Raw genomic sequence first — 22,766 nt, 5'->3', positions numbered from 1 at the left:
ATGAAATGAACTCAGAATGTCAAGTTATAATGAAATCTTCATTTTGTGTTAGTTTGTCATGATTTCTTCACGAAAACACGTTTTCCTATAATGGTAGGTTGAACTCTTATAGGGGAAGCGCTGGTTTCATGAAATGAACTCAGAATGTCAAGTTATAATGAAATCTTCATTTTGTGTTAGTTTGTCATGATTTCTTCACGAAAACACGTTTTCCTATAATGGTAGGTCGAACTCTTATAGGGGAAGCGCAGGTTTCATGAAATGAACTCAGAATGTCAAGTTATAATGAAATCTTCATTTTTTGTTAGTTTGTCATGATTTCTTCACGAAAACACGTTTTCCTATAATGTTACGTCGAACTCTTATAGGGGAAGCGCAGGTTTTATGAAATGAACTCAGAATGTCAAGATATAATGAAATCTTAATTTCTTGTTAGTTTGTCATGATTTCTTCAAGAAAACACGTTTTCCTATAATGGTAGGTCGAACTCTTATAGGGGAAGCGCAGGTTTCATGAAATGAACTCAGAATGTGAAGTTATAATGAAATCTTCATTTTGTGTTAGTTTGTCATGATTTCTTCACGAAAACACGTTTTCCTATAATGTTACGTCGAACTCTTATAGGGGAAGCGCAGGTTTCATGAAATGAACTCAGAATGTCTAGTTATAATGAAATCTTCATTTTGTGTTAGTTTGTCATGATTTCTTCACGAAAACACATTTTCCTATAATGTTACGTCGAACTCTTATAGTGGAAGCGCAGGTTTCATGAAATGAACTCAGAATGTCAAGTTATAATGAAATCTTCATTTTGTGTTAGTTTGTCATGATTTCTTCACGAAAACACGTTTTCCTATAATGGTAGGTCGAACTCTTATAGGGGAAGCGCAGGTTTCATGAAATGAACTCAGAATGTCAAGTTATAATGAAATCTTCATTTTGTGTTAGTTTGTCATGATTTCTTCACGAAAACACGTTTTCCTATAATGTTACGTCGAACTCTTATAGGGGAAGCGCAGGTTTCATGAAATGAACTCAGAATGTCAAGTTATAATGAAATCTTCATTTTGTGTTAGTTTGTCATGATTTCTTCACGAAAACACGTTTTCCTATAATGTTACGTCGAACTCTTATAGGGGAAGCGCAGGTTTCATGAAATGAACTCAGAATGTCAAGTTATAATGAAATCTTCATTTTGTGTTAGTTTGTCATGATTTCTTCACGAAAACACGTTTTCCTATAATGGTAGGTTGAACTCTTATAGGGGAAGCGCTGGTTTCATGAAATGAACTCAGAATGTCAAGTTATAATGAAATCTTCATTTTGTGTTAGTTTGTCATGATTTCTTCACGAAAACACGTTTTCCTATAATGGTAGGTCGAACTCTTATAGGGGAAGCGCAGGTTTCATGAAATGAACTCAGAATGTCAAGTTATAATGAAATCTTCATTTTGTGTTAGTTTGTCATGATTTCTTCACGAAAACACGTTTTCCTATAATGGTAGGTCGAACTCTTATAGGGGAAGCGCAGGTTTCATGAAATGAACTCAGAATGTCAAGTTATAATGAAATCTTCATTTTTTGTTAGTTTGTCATGATTTCTTCACGAAAACACGTTTTCCTATAATGTTACGTCGAACTCTTATAGGGGAAGCGCAGGTTTTATGAAATGAACTCAGAATGTCAAGATATAATGAAATCTTAATTTCTTGTTAGTTTGTCATGTTTTCTTCAAGAAAACACGTTTTCCTATAATGGTAGGTCGAACTCTTATAGGGGAAGCGCAGGTTTCATGAAATGAACTCAGAATGTGAAGTTATAATGAAATCTTCATTTTGTGTTAGTTTGTCATGATTTCTTCACGAAAACACGTTTTCCTATAATGTTACGTCGAACTCTTATAGGGGAAGCGCAGGTTTCATGAAATGAACTCAGAATGTCTAGTTATAATGAAATCTTCATTTTGTGTTAGTTTGTCATGATTTCTTCACGAAAACACATTTTCCTATAATGTTACGTCGAACTCTTATAGTGGAAGCGCAGGTTTCATGAAATGAACTCAGAATGTCAAGTTATAATGAAATCTTCATTTTGTGTTAGTTTGTCATGATTTCTTCACGAAAACACGTTTTCCTATAATGGTAGGTCGAACTCTTATAGGGGAAGCGCAGGTTTCATGAAATGAACTCAGAATGTCAAGTTATAATGAAATCTTCATTTTGTGTTAGTTTGTCATGATTTCTTCACGAAAACACGTTTTCCTATAATGTTACGTCGAACTCTTATAGGGGAAGCGCAGGTTTCATGAAATGAACTCAGAATGTCAAGTTATAATGCAATCTTCATATTGTGTTAGTTTGTCATGATTTCTTCACGAAAACACGTTTTCCTATAATGGTAGGTTGAACTCTCATAGGGGAAGCGCAGGTTTCATGAAATGAACTCAGAATGTCAAGTTATAATGAAATCTTCATTTTGTGTTAGTTTGTCATGATTTCTTCACGAAAACACGTTTTCCTATAATGTTACGTCGAACTCTTATAGGGGAAGCGCAGGTTTCATGAAATGAACTCAGAATGTCAAGTTATAATGAAATCTTCATTTTGTGTTAGTTTGTCATGATTTCTTCACGAAAACACGTTTTCCTATAATGGTAGGTCGAACTCTTATAGGGGAAGCGCAGGTTTCATGAAATGAACTCAGAATGTCAAGTTATAATGAAATCTTCATTTTGTGTTAGTTTGTCATGATTTCTTCACGAAAACACGTTTTCCTATAATGTTACGTCGAACTCTTATAGGGGAAGCGCAGGTTTCATGAAATGAACTCAGAATGTCAAGATATAATGAAATCTTAATTTCTTGTTAGTTTGTCATGATTTCTTCAAGAAAACACGTTTTCCTATAATGGTAGGTCGAACTCTTATAGGGGAAGCGCAGGTTTCATGAAATGAACTCAGAATGTGAAGTTATAATGAAATCTTCATTTTGTGTTAGTTTGTCATGATTTCTTCACGAAAACACGTTTTCCTATAATGTTACGTCGAACTCTTATAGGGGAAGCGCAGGTTTCATGAAATGAACTCAGAATGTGAAGTTATAATGAAATCTTCATTTTGTGTTAGTTTGTCATGATTTCTTCACGAAAACACGTTTTCCTATAATGTTAGGTCGAACTCTTATAGGGGAAGCGCAGGTTTCATGAAATGAACTCAGAATGTCAAGTTATAATGAAATCTTCATTTTGTGTTAATTTGTCATGATTTCTTCACGACAACACGTTTTCCAATAATGGTAGGTCGAACTCTTATAGGGGAAGCGCAGGTTTCATGAAATGAACTCAGAATGTCAAGTTATAATGAAATCTTCATTTTGTGTTAGTTTGTCATGATTTCTTCACGAAAACACGTTTTCCTATAATGGTAGGTAGAACTCTTATAGGGGAAGCGCTGGTTTCATGAAATGAACTCAGAATGTCAAGTTATAATGAAATCTTCATTTTGTGTTAGCTTGTCATGATTTCTTCACGAAAACACGTTTTCCTATAATGTTACGTCGAACTCTTATAGGGGAAGCGCAGGTTTCATGAAATGAACTCAGAATGTCTAGTTATAATGAAATCTTCATTTTGTGTTAGTTTGTCATGATTTCTTCACGAAAACACATTTTCCTATAATGTTAGGTCGAACTCTTATAGGGGAAGCGCAGGTTTCATGAAATGAACTCAGAATGTCAAGTTATAATGAAATCTTCATTTTGTGTTAATTTGTCATGATTTCTTCACGACAACACGTTTTCCAATAATGGTAGGTCGAACTCTTATAGGGGAAGCGCAGGTTTCATGAAATGAACTCAGAATGTCAAGTTATAATGAAATCTTCATTTTGTGTTAGTTTGTCATGATTTCTTCACGAAAACACGTTTTCCTATAATGGTAGGTCGAACTCTTATAGGGGAAGCGCAGGTTTCATGAAATGAACTCAGAATGTCAAGTTATAATGAAATCTTCATTTTGTGTTAGTTTGTCATGATTTCTTCACGAAAACACGTTTTCCTATAATGGTAGGTAGAACTCTTATAGGGGAAGCGCTGGTTTCATGAAATGAACTCAGAATGTCAAGTTATAATGAAATCTTCATTTTGTGTTAGCTTGTCATGATTTCTTCACGAAAACACGTTTTCCTATAATGTTACGTCGAACTCTTATAGGGGAAGCGCAGGTTTCATGAAATGAACTCAGAATGTCTAGTTATAATGAAATCTTCATTTTGTGTTAGTTTGTCATGATTTCTTCACGAAAACACATTTTCCTATAATGTTACGTCGAACTCTTATAGTGGAAGCGCAGGTTTCATGAAATGAACTCAGAATGTCAAGTTATAATGAAATCTTCATTTTGTGTTAGTTTGTCATGATTTCTTCACGAAAACACGTTTTCCTATAATGGTAGGTCGAACTCTTATAGGGGAAGCGCAGGTTTCATGAAATGAACTCAGAATGTCAAGTTATAATGAAATCTTCATTTTGTGTTAGTTTGTCATGATTTCTTCACGAAAACACGTTTTCCTATAATGTTACGTCGAACTCTTATAGGGGAAGCGCAGGTTTCATGAAATGAACTCAGAATGTCAAGTTATAATGAAATCTTCATTTTGTGTTAGTTTGTCATGATTTCTTCACGAAAACACGTTTTCCTATAATGGTTGGTCGAACTCTTATAGGGGAAGCGCAGGTTTCATGAAATGAACTCAGAATGTCAAGTTATAATGAAATCTTCATTTTGTGTTAGTTTGTCATGATTTCTTCACGAAAACACGTTTTCCTATAATGTTACGTCGAACTCTTATAGGGGAAGCGCAGGTTTCATGAAATGAACTCAGAATGTCAAGTTATAATGAAATCTTCATTTTGTGTTAGTTTGTCATGATTTCTTCACGAAAACACGTTTTCCTATAATGGTAGGTTGAACTCTTATAGGGGAAGCGCTGGTTTCATGAAATGAACTCAGAATGTCAAGTTATAATGAAATCTTCATTTTGTGTTAGTTTGTCATGATTTCTTCACGAAAACACGTTTTCCTATAATGGTAGGTCGAACTCTTATAGGGGAAGCGCAGGTTTCATGAAATGAACTCAGAATGTCAAGTTATAATGAAATCTTCATTTTGTGTTAGTTTGTCATGATTTCTTCACGAAAACACGTTTTCCTATAATGGTAGGTCGAACTCTTATAGGGGAAGCGCAGGTTTCATGAAATGAACTCAGAATGTCAAGTTATAATGAAATCTTCATTTTTTGTTAGTTTGTCATGATTTCTTCACGAAAACACGTTTTCCTATAATGTTACGTCGAACTCTTATAGGGGAAGCGCAGGTTTTATGAAATGAACTCAGAATGTCAAGATATAATGAAATCTTAATTTCTTGTTAGTTTGTCATGATTTCTTCAAGAAAACACGTTTTCCTATAATGGTAGGTCGAACTCTTATAGGGGAAGCGCAGGTTTCATGAAATGAACTCAGAATGTGAAGTTATAATGAAATCTTCATTTTGTGTTAGTTTGTCATGATTTCTTCACGAAAACACGTTTTCCTATAATGTTACGTCGAACTCTTATAGGGGAAGCGCAGGTTTCATGAAATGAACTCAGAATGTCTAGTTATAATGAAATCTTCATTTTGTGTTAGTTTGTCATGATTTCTTCACGAAAACACATTTTCCTATAATGTTACGTCGAACTCTTATAGTGGAAGCGCAGGTTTCATGAAATGAACTCAGAATGTCAAGTTATAATGAAATCTTCATTTTGTGTTAGTTTGTCATGATTTCTTCACGAAAACACGTTTTCCTATAATGGTAGGTCGAACTCTTATAGGGGAAGCGCAGGTTTCATGAAATGAACTCAGAATGTCAAGTTATAATGAAATCTTCATTTTGTGTTAGTTTGTCATGATTTCTTCACGAAAACACGTTTTCCTATAATGTTACGTCGAACTCTTATAGGGGAAGCGCAGGTTTCATGAAATGAACTCAGAATGTCAAGTTATAATGAAATCTTCATTTTGTGTTAGTTTGTCATGATTTCTTCACGAAAACACGTTTTCCTATAATGTTACGTCGAACTCTTATAGGGGAAGCGCAGGTTTCATGAAATGAACTCAGAATGTCAAGTTATAATGAAATCTTCATTTTGTGTTAGTTTGTCATGATTTCTTCACGAAAACACGTTTTCCTATAATGGTAGGTTGAACTCTTATAGGGGAAGCGCTGGTTTCATGAAATGAACTCAGAATGTCAAGTTATAATGAAATCTTCATTTTGTGTTAGTTTGTCATGATTTCTTCACGAAAACACGTTTTCCTATAATGGTAGGTCGAACTCTTATAGGGGAAGCGCAGGTTTCATGAAATGAACTCAGAATGTCAAGTTATAATGAAATCTTCATTTTGTGTTAGTTTGTCATGATTTCTTCACGAAAACACGTTTTCCTATAATGGTAGGTCGAACTCTTATAGGGGAAGCGCAGGTTTCATGAAATGAACTCAGAATGTCAAGTTATAATGAAATCTTCATTTTTTGTTAGTTTGTCATGATTTCTTCACGAAAACACGTTTTCCTATAATGTTACGTCGAACTCTTATAGGGGAAGCGCAGGTTTTATGAAATGAACTCAGAATGTCAAGATATAATGAAATCTTAATTTCTTGTTAGTTTGTCATGATTTCTTCAAGAAAACACGTTTTCCTATAATGGTAGGTCGAACTCTTATAGGGGAAGCGCAGGTTTCATGAAATGAACTCAGAATGTGAAGTTATAATGAAATCTTCATTTTGTGTTAGTTTGTCATGATTTCTTCACGAAAACACGTTTTCCTATAATGTTACGTCGAACTCTTATAGGGGAAGCGCAGGTTTCATGAAATGAACTCAGAATGTCTAGTTATAATGAAATCTTCATTTTGTGTTAGTTTGTCATGATTTCTTCACGAAAACACATTTTCCTATAATGTTACGTCGAACTCTTATAGTGGAAGCGCAGGTTTCATGAAATGAACTCAGAATGTCAAGTTATAATGAAATCTTCATTTTGTGTTAGTTTGTCATGATTTCTTCACGAAAACACGTTTTCCTATAATGGTAGGTCGAACTCTTATAGGGGAAGCGCAGGTTTCATGAAATGAACTCAGAATGTCAAGTTATAATGAAATCTTCATTTTGTGTTAGTTTGTCATGATTTCTTCACGAAAACACGTTTTCCTATAATGTTACGTCGAACTCTTATAGGGGAAGCGCAGGTTTCATGAAATGAACTCAGAATGTCAAGTTATAATGCAATCTTCATATTGTGTTAGTTTGTCATGATTTCTTCACGAAAACACGTTTTCCTATAATGGTAGGTTGAACTCTCATAGGGGAAGCGCAGGTTTCATGAAATGAACTCAGAATGTCAAGTTATAATGAAATCTTCATTTTGTGTTAGTTTGTCATGATTTCTTCACGAAAACACGTTTTCCTATAATGTTACGTCGAACTCTTATAGGGGAAGCGCAGGTTTCATGAAATGAACTCAGAATGTCAAGTTATAATGAAATCTTCATTTTGTGTTAGTTTGTCATGATTTCTTCACGAAAACACGTTTTCCTATAATGGTAGGTCGAACTCTTATAGGGGAAGCGCAGGTTTCATGAAATGAACTCAGAATGTCAAGTTATAATGAAATCTTCATTTTGTGTTAGTTTGTCATGATTTCTTCACGAAAACACGTTTTCCTATAATGGTAGGTTGAACTCTTATAGGGGAAGCGCTGGTTTCATGAAATGAACTCAGAATGTCAAGTTATAATGAAATCTTCATTTTGTGTTAGTTTGTCATGATTTCTTCACGAAAACACGTTTTCCTATAATGGTTGGTCGAACTCTTATAGGGGAAGCGCAGGTTTCATGAAATGAACTCAGAATGTCAAGTTATAATGAAATCTTCATTTTGTGTTAGTTTGTCATGATTTCTTCACGAAAACACGTTTTCCTATAATGTTACGTCGAACTCTTATAGGGGAAGCGCTGGTTTCATGAAATGAACTCAGAATGTCAAGTTATAATGAAATCTTCATTTTGTGTTAGTTTGTCATGATTTCTTCACGAAAACACGTTTTCCTATAATGGTAGGTCGAACTCTTATAGGGGAAGCGCAGGTTTCATGAAATGAACTCAGAATGTCAAGTTATAATGAAATCTTCATTTTGTGTTAATTTGTCATGATTTCTTCACGAAAACACGTTTTCCTATAATGGTAGGTCGAACTCTTATAGGGGAAGCGCAGGTTTCATGAAATGAACTCAGAATGTCAAGTTATAATGAAATCTTCATTTTGTGTTAGTTTGTCATGATTTCTTCACGAAAACACGTTTTCCTATAATGTTACGTCGAACTCTTATAGGGGAAGCGCAGGTTTTATGAAATGAACTCAGAATGTCAAGATATAATGAAATCTTAATTTCTTGTTAGTTTGTCATGATTTCTTCAAGAAAACACGTTTTCCTATAATGGTAGGTCGAACTCTTATAGGGGAAGCGCAGGTTTCATGAAATGAACTCAGAATGTGAAGTTATAATGAAATCTTCATTTTGTGTTAGTTTGTCATGATTTCTTCACGAAAACACGTTTTCCTATAATGTTACGTCGAACTCTTATAGGGGAAGCGCAGGTTTCATGAAATGAACTCAGAATGTCAAGTTATAATGAAATCTTAATTTCTTGTTAGTTTGTCATGATTTCTTCAAGACCACACGTTTTCCTATAATGGTAGGTCGAACTCTCATAGGGGAAGCGCAGGTTTCATGAAATGAACTCAGAATGTCAAGTTATAATGAAATCTTCATTTTGTGTTAGTTTGTCATGATTTCTTCACGAAAACACGTTTTCCTATAATGGTAGGTTGAACTCTTATAGGGGAAGCGCTGGTTTCATGAAATGAACTCAGAATGTCAAGTTATAATGAAATCTTCATTTTGTGTTAGTTTGTCATGATTTCTTCACGAAAACACGTTTTCCTATAATGTTACGTCGAACTCTTATAGGGGAAGCGCAGGTTTCATGAAATGAACTCAGAATGTCAAGTTATAATTAAATCTTCATTTTGTGTTAGTTTGTCATGATTTCTTCACGAAAACACGTTTTCCTATAATGGTAGGTCGAACTCTTATAGGGGAAGCGCAGGTTTCATGAAATGAACTCAGAATGTCAAGTTATAATGAAATCTTCATTTTGTGTTAGTTTGTCATGATTTCTTCACGAAAACACGTTTTCCTATAATGGTAGGTTGAACTCTTATAGGGGAAGCGCAGGTTTCATGAAATGAACTCAGAATGTCAAGTTATAATGAAATCTTCATTTTGTGTTAGTTTGTCATGATTTCTTCACGAAAACACGTTTTCCTATAATGTTACGTCGAACTCTTATAGGGGAAGCGCAGGTTTCATGAAATGAACTCAGAATGTCAAGTTATAATGAAATCTTAATTTCTTGTTAGTTTGTCATGATTTCTTCAAGACCACACGTTTTCCTATAATGGTAGGTCGAACTCTCATAGGGGAAGCGCAGGTTTCATGAAATGAACTCAGAATGTCAAGTTATAATGAAATCTTCATTTTGTGTTAGTTTGTCATGATTTCTTCACGAAAACACGTTTTCCTATAATGGTAGGTTGAACTCTTATAGGGGAAGCGCTGGTTTCATGAAATGAACTCAGAATGTCAAGTTATAATGAAATCTTCATTTTGTGTTAGTTTGTCATGATTTCTTCACGAAAACACGTTTTCCTATAATGTTACGTCGAACTCTTATAGGGGAAGCGCAGGTTTCATGAAATGAACTCAGAATGTCAAGTTATAATGAAATCTTCATTTTGTGTTAGTTTGTCATGATTTCTTCACGAAAACACGTTTTCCTATAATGGTAGGTCGAACTCTTATAGGGGAAGCGCAGGTTTCATGAAATGAACTCAGAATGTCAAGTTATAATGCAATCTTCATTTTGTGTTAGTTTGTCATGATTTCTTCACGAAAACACGTTTTCCTATAATGGTACGTCGAACTCTTATAGGGGAAGCGCAGGTTTCATGAAGTGAACTCAGAATGTCAAGTTATAATGAAATCTTCATTTTGTGTTAGTTTGTCATGATTTCTTCACGAAAACACGTTTTCCTATAATGGTAGGTCGAACTCTTATAGGGGAAGCGCAGGTTTCATGAAATGAACTCAGAATGTCAAGTTATAATGAAATCTTCATTTTGTGTTAGTTTGTCATGATTTCTTCACGAAAACACGTTTTCCTATAATGGTAGGTTGAACTCTTATAGGGGAAGCGCTGGTTTCATGAAATGAACTCAGAATGTCAAGTTATAATGAAATCTTCATTTTGTGTTAGTTTGTCATGATTTCTTCACGAAAACATGTTTTCCTATAATGTTACGTCGAACTCTTATAGGGGAAGCGCAGGTTTCATGAAATGAACTCAGAATGTCAAGTTATAATGAAATCTTCATTTTGTGTTAGTTTGTCATGATTTCTTCACGAAAACACGTTTTCCTATAATGGTAGGTCGAACTCTTATAGGGGAAGCGCAGGTTTCATGAAATGAACTCAGAATGTCAAGTTATAATGCAATCTTCATTTTGTGTTAGTTTGTCATGATTTCTTCACGAAAACACGTTTTCCTATAATGGTACGTCGAACTCTTATAGGGGAAGCGCAGGTTTCATGAAGTGAACTCAGAATGTCAAGTTATAATGAAATCTTCATTTTGTGTTAGTTTGTCATGATTTCTTCACGAAAACACGTTTTCCTATAATGGTAGGTTGAACTCTTATAGGGGAAGCGCTGGTTTCATGAAATGAACTCAGAATATCAAGTTATAATGAAATCTTCATTTTGTGTTAGTTTGTCATGATTTCTTCACGAAAACACGTTTTCCTATAATGTTACGTCGAACTCTTATAGGGGAAGCGCAGGTTTCATGAAATGAACTCAGAATGTCAAGTTATAATGAAATCTTCATTTTGTGTTAGTTTGTCATGATTTCTTCACGAAAACACGTTTTCCTATAATGTTACGTCGAACTCTTATAGGGGAAGCGCAGGTTTCATGAAATGAACTCAGAATGTCAAGTTATAATGAAATCTTCATTTTGTGTTAGTTTGTCATGATTTCTTCACGAAAACACGTTTTCCTATAATGGTAGGTCGAACTCTTATAGGGGAAGCGCAGGTTTCATGAAATGAACTCAGAATGTCAAGTTATAATGAAATCTTCATTTTGTGTTAGTTTGTCATGATTTCTTCACGAAAACACGTTTTCCTATAATGGTAGGTGGAACTCTTATAGGGGAAGCGCAGGTTTCATGAAATGAACTCAGAATGTCAAGTTATAATGAAATCTTCATTTTGTGTTAGTTTGTCATGATTTCTTCACGAAAACACGTTTTCCTATAATGTTACGTCGAACTCTTATAGGGGAAGCGCAGGTTTCATGAAATGAACTCAGAATGTCAAGTTATAATGAAATCTTCATTTTGTGTTAGTTTGTCATGATTTCTTCACGAAAACACGTTATCCTATAATGTTACGTCGAACTCTTATAGGGGAAGCGCAGGTTTCATGAAATGAACTCAGAATGTCAAGTTATAATGAAATCTTCATTTTGTGTTAGTTTGTCATGATTTCTTCACGAAAACACGTTTTCCTATAATGGTAGGTTGAACTCTTATAGGGGAAGCGCTGGTTTCATGAAATGAACTCAGAATGTCAAGTTATAATGAAATCTTCATTTTGTGTTAGTTTGTCATGATTTCTTCACGAAAACACGTTTTCCTATAATGTTACGTCGAACTCTTATAGGGGAAGCGCAGGTTTCATGAAATGAACTCAGAATGTCAAGTTATAATGAAATCTTCATTTTGTGTTAGTTTGTCATGATTTCTTCACGAAAACACGTTTTCCTATAATGGTAGGTCGAACTCTTATAGGGGAAGCGCAGGTTTCATGAAATGAACTCAGAATGTCAAGTTATAATGAAATCTTCATTTTGTGTTAGTTTGTCATGATTTCTTCACGAAAACACGTTTTCCTATAATGGTTGGTCGAACTCTTATAGGGGAAGCGCAGGTTTCATGAAATGAACTCAGAATGTCAAGTTATAATGAAATCTTCATTTTGTGTTAGTTTGTCATGATTTCTTCACGAAAACACGTTTTCCTATAATGTTACGTCGAACTCTTATAGGGGAAGCGCAGGTTTCATGAAATGAACTCAGAATGTCAAGTTATAATGAAATCTTCATTTTGTGTTAGTTTGTCATGATTTCTTCACGAAAACACGTTTTCCTATAATGGTAGGTTGAACTCTTATAGGGGAAGCGCTGGTTTCATGAAATGAACTCAGAATGTCAAGTTATAATGAAATCTTCATTTTGTGTTAGTTTGTCATGATTTCTTCACGAAAACACGTTTTCCTATAATGGTAGGTCGAACTCTTATAGGGGAAGCGCAGGTTTCATGAAATGAACTCAGAATGTCAAGTTATAATGAAATCTTCATTTTGTGTTAGTTTGTCATGATTTCTTCACGAAAACACGTTTTCCTATAATGGTAGGTCGAACTCTTATAGGGGAAGCGCAGGTTTCATGAAATGAACTCAGAATGTCAAGTTATAATGAAATCTTCATTTTGTGTTAGTTTGTCATGATTTCTTCACGAAAACACGTTTTCCTATAATGGTAGGTCGAACTCTTATAGGGGAAGCGCAGGTTTCATGAAATGAACTCAGAATGTGAAGTTATAATGAAATCTTCATTTTGTGTTAGTTTGTCATGATTTCTTCACGAAAACACGTTTTCCTATAATGTTACGTCGAACTCTTATAGGGGAAGCGCAGGTTTCATGAAATGAACTCAGAATGTCTAGTTATAATGAAATCTTCATTTTGTGTTAGTTTGTCATGATTTCTTCACGAAAACACATTTTCCTATAATGTTACGTCGAACTCTTATAGTGGAAGCGCAGGTTTCATGAAATGAACTCAGAATGTCAAGTTATAATGAAATCTTCATTTTGTGTTAGTTTGTCATGATTTCTTCACGAAAACACGTTTTCCTATAATGGTAGGTCGAACTCTTATAGGGGAAGCGCAGGTTTCATGAAATGAACTCAGAATGTCAAGTTATAATGAAATCTTCATTTTGTGTTAGTTTGTCATGATTTCTTCACGAAAACACGTTTTCCTATAATGTTACGTCGAACTCTTATAGGGGAAGCGCAGGTTTCATGAAATGAACTCAGAATGTCTAGTTATAATGAAATCTTCATTTTGTGTTAGTTTGTCATGATTTCTTCACGAAAACACATTTTCCTATAATGTTACGTCGAACTCTCATAGGGGAAGCGCAGGTTTCATGAAATGAACTCAGAATGTCAAGTTATAATGAAATCTTCATTTTGTGTTAGTTTGTCATGATTTCTTCACGAAAACACGTTTTCCTATAATGTTACGTCGAACTCTTATAGGGGAAGCGCAGGTTTCATGAAATGAACTCAGAATGTCAAGTTATAATGAAATCTTCATTTTGTGTTAGTTTGTCATGATTTCTTCACGAAAACACGTTTTCCTATAATGGTAGGTTGAACTCTTATAGGGGAAGCGCTGGTTTCATGAAATGAACTCAGAATGTCAAGTTATAATGAAATCTTCATTTTGTGTTAGTTTGTCATGATTTCTTCACGAAAACACGTTTTCCTATAATGGTAGGTCGAACTCTTATAGGGGAAGCGCAGGTTTCATGAAATGAACTCAGAATGTCAAGTTATAATGAAATCTTCATTTTGTGTTAGTTTGTCATGATTTCTTCACGAAAACACGTTTTCCTATAATGGTAGGTCGAACTCTTATAGGGGAAGCGCAGGTTTCATGAAATGAACTCAGAATGTCAAGTTATAATGAAATCTTCATTTTGTGTTAGTTTGTCATGATTTCTTCACGAAAACACGTTTTCCTATAATGTTACGTCGAACTCTTATAGGGGAAGCGCAGGTTTTATGAAATGAACTCAGAATGTCAAGATATAATGAAATCTTAATTTCTTGTTAGTTTGTCATGATTTCTTCAAGAAAACACGTTTTCCTATAATGGTAGGTCGAACTCTTATAGGGGAAGCGCAGGTTTCATGAAATGAACTCAGAATGTGAAGTTATAATGAAATCTTCATTTTGTGTTAGTTTGTCATGATTTCTTCACGAAAACACGTTTTCCTATAATGTTACGTCGAACTCTTATAGGGGAAGCGCAGGTTTCATGAAATGAACTCAGAATGTCTAGTTATAATGAAATCTTCATTTTGTGTTAGTTTGTCATGATTTCTTCACGAAAACACATTTTCCTATAATGTTACGTCGAACTCTTATAGTGGAAGCGCAGGTTTCATGAAATGAACTCAGAATGTCAAGTTATAATGAAATCTTCATTTTGTGTTAGTTTGTCATGATTTCTTCACGAAAACACGTTTTCCTATAATGGTAGGTCGAACTCTTATAGGGGAAGCGCAGGTTTCATGAAATGAACTCAGAATGTCAAGTTATAATGAAATCTTCATTTTGTGTTAGTTTGTCATGATTTCTTCACGAAAACACGTTTTCCTATAATGTTACGTCGAACTCTTATAGGGGAAGCGCAGGTTTCATGAAATGAACTCAGAATGTCAAGTTATAATGCAATCTTCATATTGTGTTAGTTTGTCATGATTTCTTCACGAAAACACGTTTTCCTATAATGGTAGGTTGAACTCTCATAGGGGAAGCGCAGGTTTCATGAAATGAACTCAGAATGTCAAGTTATAATGAAATCTTCATTTTGTGTTAGTTTGTCATGATTTCTTCACGAAAACACGTTTTCCTATAATGGTTGGTCGAACTCTTATAGGGGAAGCGCAGGTTTCATGAAATGAACTCAGAATGTCAAGTTATAATGAAATCTTCATTTTGTGTTAGTTTGTCATGATTTCTTCACGAAAACACGTTTTCCTATAATGTTACGTCGAACTCTTATAGGGGAAGCGCAGGTTTCATGAAATGAACTCAGAATGTCAAGTTATAATGAAATCTTCATTTTGTGTTAGTTTGTCATGATTTCTTCACGAAAACACGTTTTCCTATAATGGTAGGTTGAACTCTTATAGGGGAAGCGCTGGTTTCATGAAATGAACTCAGAATGTCAAGTTATAATGAAATCTTCATTTTGTGTTAGTTTGTCATGATTTCTTCACGAAAACACGTTTTCCTATAATGGTAGGTCGAACTCTTATAGGGGAAGCGCAGGTTTCATGAAATGAACTCAGAATGTCAAGTTATAATGAAATCTTCATTTTGTGTTAGTTTGTCATGATTTCTTCACGAAAACACGTTTTCCTATAATGGTAGGTTGAACTCTTATAGGGGAAGCGCAGGTTTCATGAAATGAACTCAGAATGTCAAGTTATAATGAAATCTTCATTTTGTGTTAGTTTGTCATGATTTCTTCACGAAAACACGTTTTCCTATAATGTTACGTCGAACTCTTATAGGGGAAGCGCAGGTTTCATGAAATGAACTCAGAATGTCAAGTTATAATGAAATCTTAATTTCTTGTTAGTTTGTCATGATTTCTTCAAGACCACACGTTTTCCTATAATGGTAGGTCGAACTCTCATAGGGGAAGCGCAGGTTTCATGAAATGAACTCAGAATGTCAAGTTATAATGAAATCTTCATTTTGTGTTAGTTTGTCATGATTTCTTCACGAAAACACGTTTTCCTATAATGGTAGGTTGAACTCTTATAGGGGAAGCGCTGGTTTCATGAAATGAACTCAGAATGTCAAGTTATAATGAAATCTTCATTTTGTGTTAGTTTGTCATGATTTCTTCACGAAAACACGTTTTCCTATAATGTTACGTCGAACTCTTATAGGGGAAGCGCAGGTTTCATGAAATGAACTCAGAATGTCAAGTTATAATGAAATCTTCATTTTGTGTTAGTTTGTCATGATTTCTTCACGAAAACACGTTTTCCTATAATGGTAGGTCGAACTCTTATAGGGGAAGCGCAGGTTTCATGAAATGAACTCAGAATGTCAAGTTATAATGCAATCTTCATTTTGTGTTAGTTTGTCATGATTTCTTCACGAAAACACGTTTTCCTATAATGGTACGTCGAACTCTTATAGGGGAAGCGCAGGTTTCATGAAGTGAACTCAGAATGTCAAGTTATAATGAAATCTTCATTTTGTGTTAGTTTGTCATGATTTCTTCACGAAAACACGTTTTCCTATAATGGTAGGTTGAACTCTTATAGGGGAAGCGCTGGTTTCATGAAATGAACTCAGAATGTCAAGTTATAATGAAATCTTCATTTTGTGTTAGTTTGTCATGATTTCTTCACGAAAACACGTTTTCCTATAATGTTACGTCGAACTCTTATAGGGGAAGCGCAGGTTTCATGAAATGAACTCAGAATGTCAAGTTATAATGAAATCTTCATTTTGTGTTAGTTTGTCATGATTTCTTCACGAAAACACGTTTTCCTATAATGTTACGTCGAACTCTTATAGGGGAAGCGCAGGTTTCATGAAATGAACTCAGAATGTCAAGTTATAATGAAATCTTCATTTTGTGTTAGTTTGTCATGATTTCTTCACGAAAACACGTTTTCCTATAATGTTACGTCGAACTCTTATAGGGGAAGCGCAGGTTTCATGAAATGAACTCAGAATGTCAAGTTATAATGAAATCTTCATTTTGTGTTAGTTTGTCATGATTTCTTCACGAAAACACGTTATCCTATAATGTTACGTCGAACTCTTATAGGGGAAGCGCAGGTTTCATGAAATGAACTCAGAATGTCAAGTTATAATGAAATCTTCATTTTGTGTTAGTTTGTCATGATTTCTTCACGAAAACACGTTTTCCTATAATGTTACGTCGAACTCTTATAGGGGAAGCGCAGGTTTCATGAAATGAACTCAGAATGTCAAGTTATAATGAAATCTTCATTTTGTGTTAGTTTGTCATGATTTCTTCACGAAAACACGTTATCCTATAATGTTACGTCGAACTCTTATAGGGGAAGCGCAGGTTTCATGAAATGAACTCAGAATGTCAAGTTATAATGAAATCTTCATTTTGTGTTAGTTTGTCATGATTTCTTCACGAAAACACGTTTTCCTATAATGGTAGGTTGAACTCTTATAGGGGAAGCGCTGGTTTCATGAAATGAACTCAGAATGTCAAGTTATAATGAAATCTTCATTTTGTGTTAGTTTGTCATGATTTCTTCACGAAAACACGTTTTCCTATAATGTTACGTCGAACTCTTATAGGGGAAGCGCAGGTTTCATGAAATGAACTCAGAATGTCAAGTTATAATGAAATCTTCATTTTGTGTTAGTTTGTCATGATTTCTTCACGAAAACACGTTTTCCTATAATGGTAGGTCGAACTCTTATAGGGGAAGCGCAGGTTTCATGAAATGAACTCAGAATGTCAAGTTATAATGAAATCTTCATTTTGTGTTAGTTTGTCATGATTTCTTCACGAAAACACGTTTTCCTATAATGGTTGGTCGAACTCTTATAGGGGAAGCGCAGGTTTCATGAAATGAACTCAGAATGTCAAGTTATAATGAAATCTTCATTTTGTGTTAGTTTGTCATGATTTCTTCACGAAAACACGTTTTCCTATAATGTTACGTCGAACTCTTATAGGGGAAGCGCAGGTTTCATGAAATGAACTCAGAATGTCAAGTTATAATGAAATCTTCATTTTGTGTTAGTTTGTCATGATTTCTTCACGAAAACACGTTTTCCTATAATGGTAGGTTGAACTCTTATAGGGGAAGCGCTGGTTTCATGAAATGAACTCAGAATGTCAAGTTATAATGAAATCTTCATTTTGTGTTAGTTTGTCATGATTTCTTCACGAAAACACGTTTTCCTATAATGGTAGGTCGAACTCTTATAGGGGAAGCGCAGGTTTCATGAAATGAACTCAGAATGTCAAGTTATAATGAAATCTTCATTTTGTGTTAGTTTGTCATGATTTCTTCACGAAAACACGTTTTCCTATAATGGTAGGTCGAACTCTTATAGGGGAAGCGCAGGTTTCATGAAATGAACTCAGAATGTCAAGTTATAATGAAATCTTCATTTTGTGTTAGTTTGTCATGATTTCTTCACGAAAACACGTTTTCCTATAATGGTAGGTCGAACTCTTATAGGGGAAGCGCAGGTTTCATGAAATGAACTCAGAATGTGAAGTTATAATGAAATCTTCATTTTGTGTTAGTTTGTCATGATTTCTTCACGAAAACACGTTTTCCTATAATGTTACGTCGAACTCTTATAGGGGAAGCGCAGGTTTCATGAAATGAACTCAGAATGTCTAGTTATAATGAAATCTTCATTTTGTGTTAGTTTGTCATGATTTCTTCACGAAAACACATTTTCCTATAATGTTACGTCGAACTCTTATAGTGGAAGCGCAGGTTTCATGAAATGAACTCAGAATGTCAAGTTATAATGAAATCTTCATTTTGTGTTAGTTTGTCATGATTTCTTCACGAAAACACGTTTTCCTATAATGGTAGGTCGAACTCTTATAGGGGAAGCGCAGGTTTCATGAAATGAACTCAGAATGTCAAGTTATAATGAAATCTTCATTTTGTGTTAGTTTGTCATGATTTCTTCACGAAAACACGTTTTCCTATAATGTTACGTCGAACTCTTATAGGGGAAGCGCAGGTTTCATGAAATGAACTCAGAATGTCTAGTTATAATGAAATCTTCATTTTGTGTTAGTTTGTCATGATTTCTTCACGAAAACACATTTTCCTATAATGTTACGTCGAACTCTCATAGGGGAAGCGCAGGTTTCATGAAATGAACTCAGAATGTCAAGTTATAATGAAATCTTCATTTTGTGTTAGTTTGTCATGATTTCTTCACGAAAACACGTTTTCCTATAATGTTACGTCGAACTCTTATAGGGGAAGCGCAGGTTTCATGAAATGAACTCAGAATGTCAAGTTATAATGAAATCTTCATTTTGTGTTAGTTTGTCATGATTTCTTCACGAAAACACGTTTTCCTATAATGTTACGTCGAACTCTTATAGGGGAAGCGCAGGTTTTATGAAATGAACTCAGAATGTCAAGATATAATGAAATCTTAATTTCTTGTTAGTTTGTCATGATTTCTTCAAGAAAACACGTTTTCCTATAATGGTAGGTCGAACTCTTATAGGGGAAGCGCAGGTTTCATGAAATGAACTCAGAATGTGAAGTTATAATGAAATCTTCATTTTGTGTTAGTTTGTCATGATTTCTTCACGAAAACACGTTTTCCTATAATGTTACGTCGAACTCTTATAGGGGAAGCGCAGGTTTCATGAAATGAACTCAGAATGTCAAGTTATAATGAAATCTTCATTTTGTGTTAGTTTGTCATGATTTCTTCACGAAAACACGTTTTCCTATAATGGTAGGTTGAACTCTTATAGGGGAAGCGCTGGTTTCATGAAATGAACTCAGAATGTCAAGTTATAATGAAATCTTCATTTTGTGTTAGTTTGTCATGATTTCTTCACGAAAACACGTTTTCCTATAATGGTAGGTCGAACTCTTATAGGGGAAGCGCAGGTTTCATGAAATGAACTCAGAATGTCAAGTTATAATGAAATCTTCATTTTGTGTTAGTTTGTCATGATTTCTTCACGAAAACACGTTTTCCTATAATGGTAGGTCGAACTCTTATAGGGGAAGCGCAGGTTTCATGAAATGAACTCAGAATGTCAAGTTATAATGAAATCTTCATTTTGTGTTAGTTTGTCATGATTTCTTCACGAAAACACGTTTTCCTATAATGTTACGTCGAACTCTTATAGGGGAAGCGCAGGTTTTATGAAATGAACTCAGAATGTCAAGATATAATGAAATCTTAATTTCTTGTTAGTTTGTCATGATTTCTTCAAGAAAACACGTTTTCCTATAATGGTAGGTCGAACTCTTATAGGGGAAGCGCAGGTTTCATGAAATGAACTCAGAATGTGAAGTTATAATGAAATCTTCATTTTGTGTTAGTTTGTCATGATTTCTTCACGAAAACACGTTTTCCTATAATGTTACGTCGAACTCTTATAGGGGAAGCGCAGGTTTCATGAAATGAACTCAGAATGTGAAGTTATAATGAAATCTTCATTTTGTGTTAGTTTGTCATGATTTCTTCACGAAAACACGTTTTCCTATAATGGTAGGTTGAACTCTTATAGGGGAAGCGCTGGTTTCATGAAATGAACTCAGAATGTCAAGTTATAATGAAATCTTCATTTTGTGTTAGTTTGTCATGATTTCTTCACGAAAACACGTTTTCCTATAATGGTAGGTCGAACTCTTATAGGGGAAGCGCAGGTTTCATGAAATGAACTCAGAATGTCAAGTTATAATGAAATCTTCATTTTGTGTTAGTTTGTCATGATTTCTTCACGAAAACACGTTTTCCTATAATGTTACGTCGAACTCTTATAGCGGAAGCGCAGGTTTCATGAAATGAACTCAGAATGTCAAGATATAATGAAATCTTAATTTCTTGTTAGTTTGTCATGATTTCTTCAAGAAAACACGTTTTCCTATAATGGTAGGTCGAACTCTTATAGGGGAAGCGCAGGTTTCATGAAATGAACTCAGAATGTCAAGTTATAATGAAATCTTCATTTTGTGTTAGTTTGTCATGATTTCTTCACGAAAACACGTTTTCCTATAATGGTAGGTCGAACTCTTATAGGGGAAGCGCAGGTTTCATGAAATGAACTCAGAATGTCAAGTTATAATGAAATCTTCATTTTTTGTTAGTTTGTCATGATTTCTTCACGAAAACACGTTTTCCTATAATGGTAGGTTGAACTCTTATAGGGGAAGCGCTGGTTTCATGAAATGAACTCAGAATGTCAAGTTATAATGAAATCTTCATTTTGTGTTAGTTTGTCATGATTTCTTCACGAAAACACGTTTTCCTATAATGTTACGTCGAACTCTTATAGGGGAAGCGCAGGTTTCATGAAATGAACTCAGAATGTCAAGTTATAATGAAATCTTCATTTTGTGTTAGTTTGTCATGATTTCTTCACGAAAACACGTTTTCCTATAATGTTACGTCGAACTCTTATAGGGGAAGCGCAGGTTTCATGAAATGAACTCAGAATGTCAAGTTATAATGCAATCTTCATTTTGTGTTAGTTTGTCATGATTTCTTCACGAAAACACGTTTTCCTATAATGGTTGGTCGAACTCTTATAGGGGAAGCGCAGGTTTCATGAAATGAACTCAGAATGTCAAGTTATAATGAAATCTTCATTTTGTGTTAGTTTGTCATGATTTCTTCACGAAAACACGTTTTCCTATAATGTTACGTCGAACTCTTATAGGGGAAGCGCAGGTTTCATGAAATGAACTCAGAATGTCAAGTTATAATGCAATCTTCATATTGTGTTAGTTTGTCATGATTTCTTCACGAAAACACGTTTTCCTATAATGGTAGGTTGAACTCTCATAGGGGAAGCGCAGGTTTCATGAAATGAACTCAGAATGTCAAGTTATAATGAAATCTTCATTTTGTGTTAGTTTGTCATGATTTCTTCACGAAAACACGTTTTCCTATAATGTTACGTCGAACTCTTATAGGGGAAGCGCAGGTTTCATGAAATGAACTCAGAATGTCAAGTTATAATGAAATCTTCATTTTGTGTTAGTTTGTCATGATTTCTTCACGAAAACACGTTTTCCTATAATGGTAGGTCGAACTCTTATAGGGGAAGCGCAGGTTTCATGAAATGAACTCAGAATGTCAAGTTATAATGAAATCTTCATTTTGTGTTAGTTTGTCATGATTTCTTCACGAAAACACGTTTTCCTATAATGGTTGGTCGAACTCTTATAGGGGAAGCGCAGGTTTCATGAAATGAACTCAGAATGTCAAGTTATAATGAAATCTTCATTTTGTGTTAGTTTGTCATGATTTCTTCACGAAAACACGTTTTCCTATAATGTTACGTCGAACTCTTATAGGGGAAGCGCAGGTTTCATGAAATGAACTCAGAATGTCAAGTTATAATGAAATCTTCATTTTGTGTTAGTTTGTCATGATTTCTTCACGAAAACACGTTTTCCTATAATGGTAGGTCGAACTCTTATAGGGGAAGCGCTGGTTTCATGAAATGAACTCAGAATGTCAAGTTATAATGAAATCTTCATTTTGTGTTAGTTTGTCATGATTTCTTCACGAAAACACGTTTTCCTATAATGGTAGGTCGAACTCTTATAGGGGAAGCGCAGGTTTCATGAAATGAACTCAGAATGTCAAGTTATAATGAAATCTTCATTTTGTGTTAGTTTGTCATGATTTCTTCACGAAAACACGTTTTCCTATAATGGTAGGTTGAACTCTTATAGGGGAAGCGCAGGTTTCATGAAATGAACTCAGAATGTCTAGTTATAACTCAAAAATGTCTAGTTATAACACAAAATCTTCATTTTGTGTTGGTTTGTCATGATTTCTTCACGAAAACACATTTTCCTATAATGTTACGTCGAACTCTTATAGGGGAAGCGCAGGTTTAATGAAATGAACTCAGAATGTCAAGTTATAATGAAATCTTCATTTTGTGTTAGTTTGTCATGATTTCTTCACGAAAACACGTTTTCCT

This window comes from Paramormyrops kingsleyae, chromosome 14 (genome assembly GCF_048594095.1).
Source record: "Paramormyrops kingsleyae isolate MSU_618 chromosome 14, PKINGS_0.4, whole genome shotgun sequence".
NCBI lineage: Eukaryota > Metazoa > Chordata > Actinopteri > Osteoglossiformes > Mormyridae > Paramormyrops > Paramormyrops kingsleyae.
Note: the sequence above shows the minus strand (reverse complement) of the source record.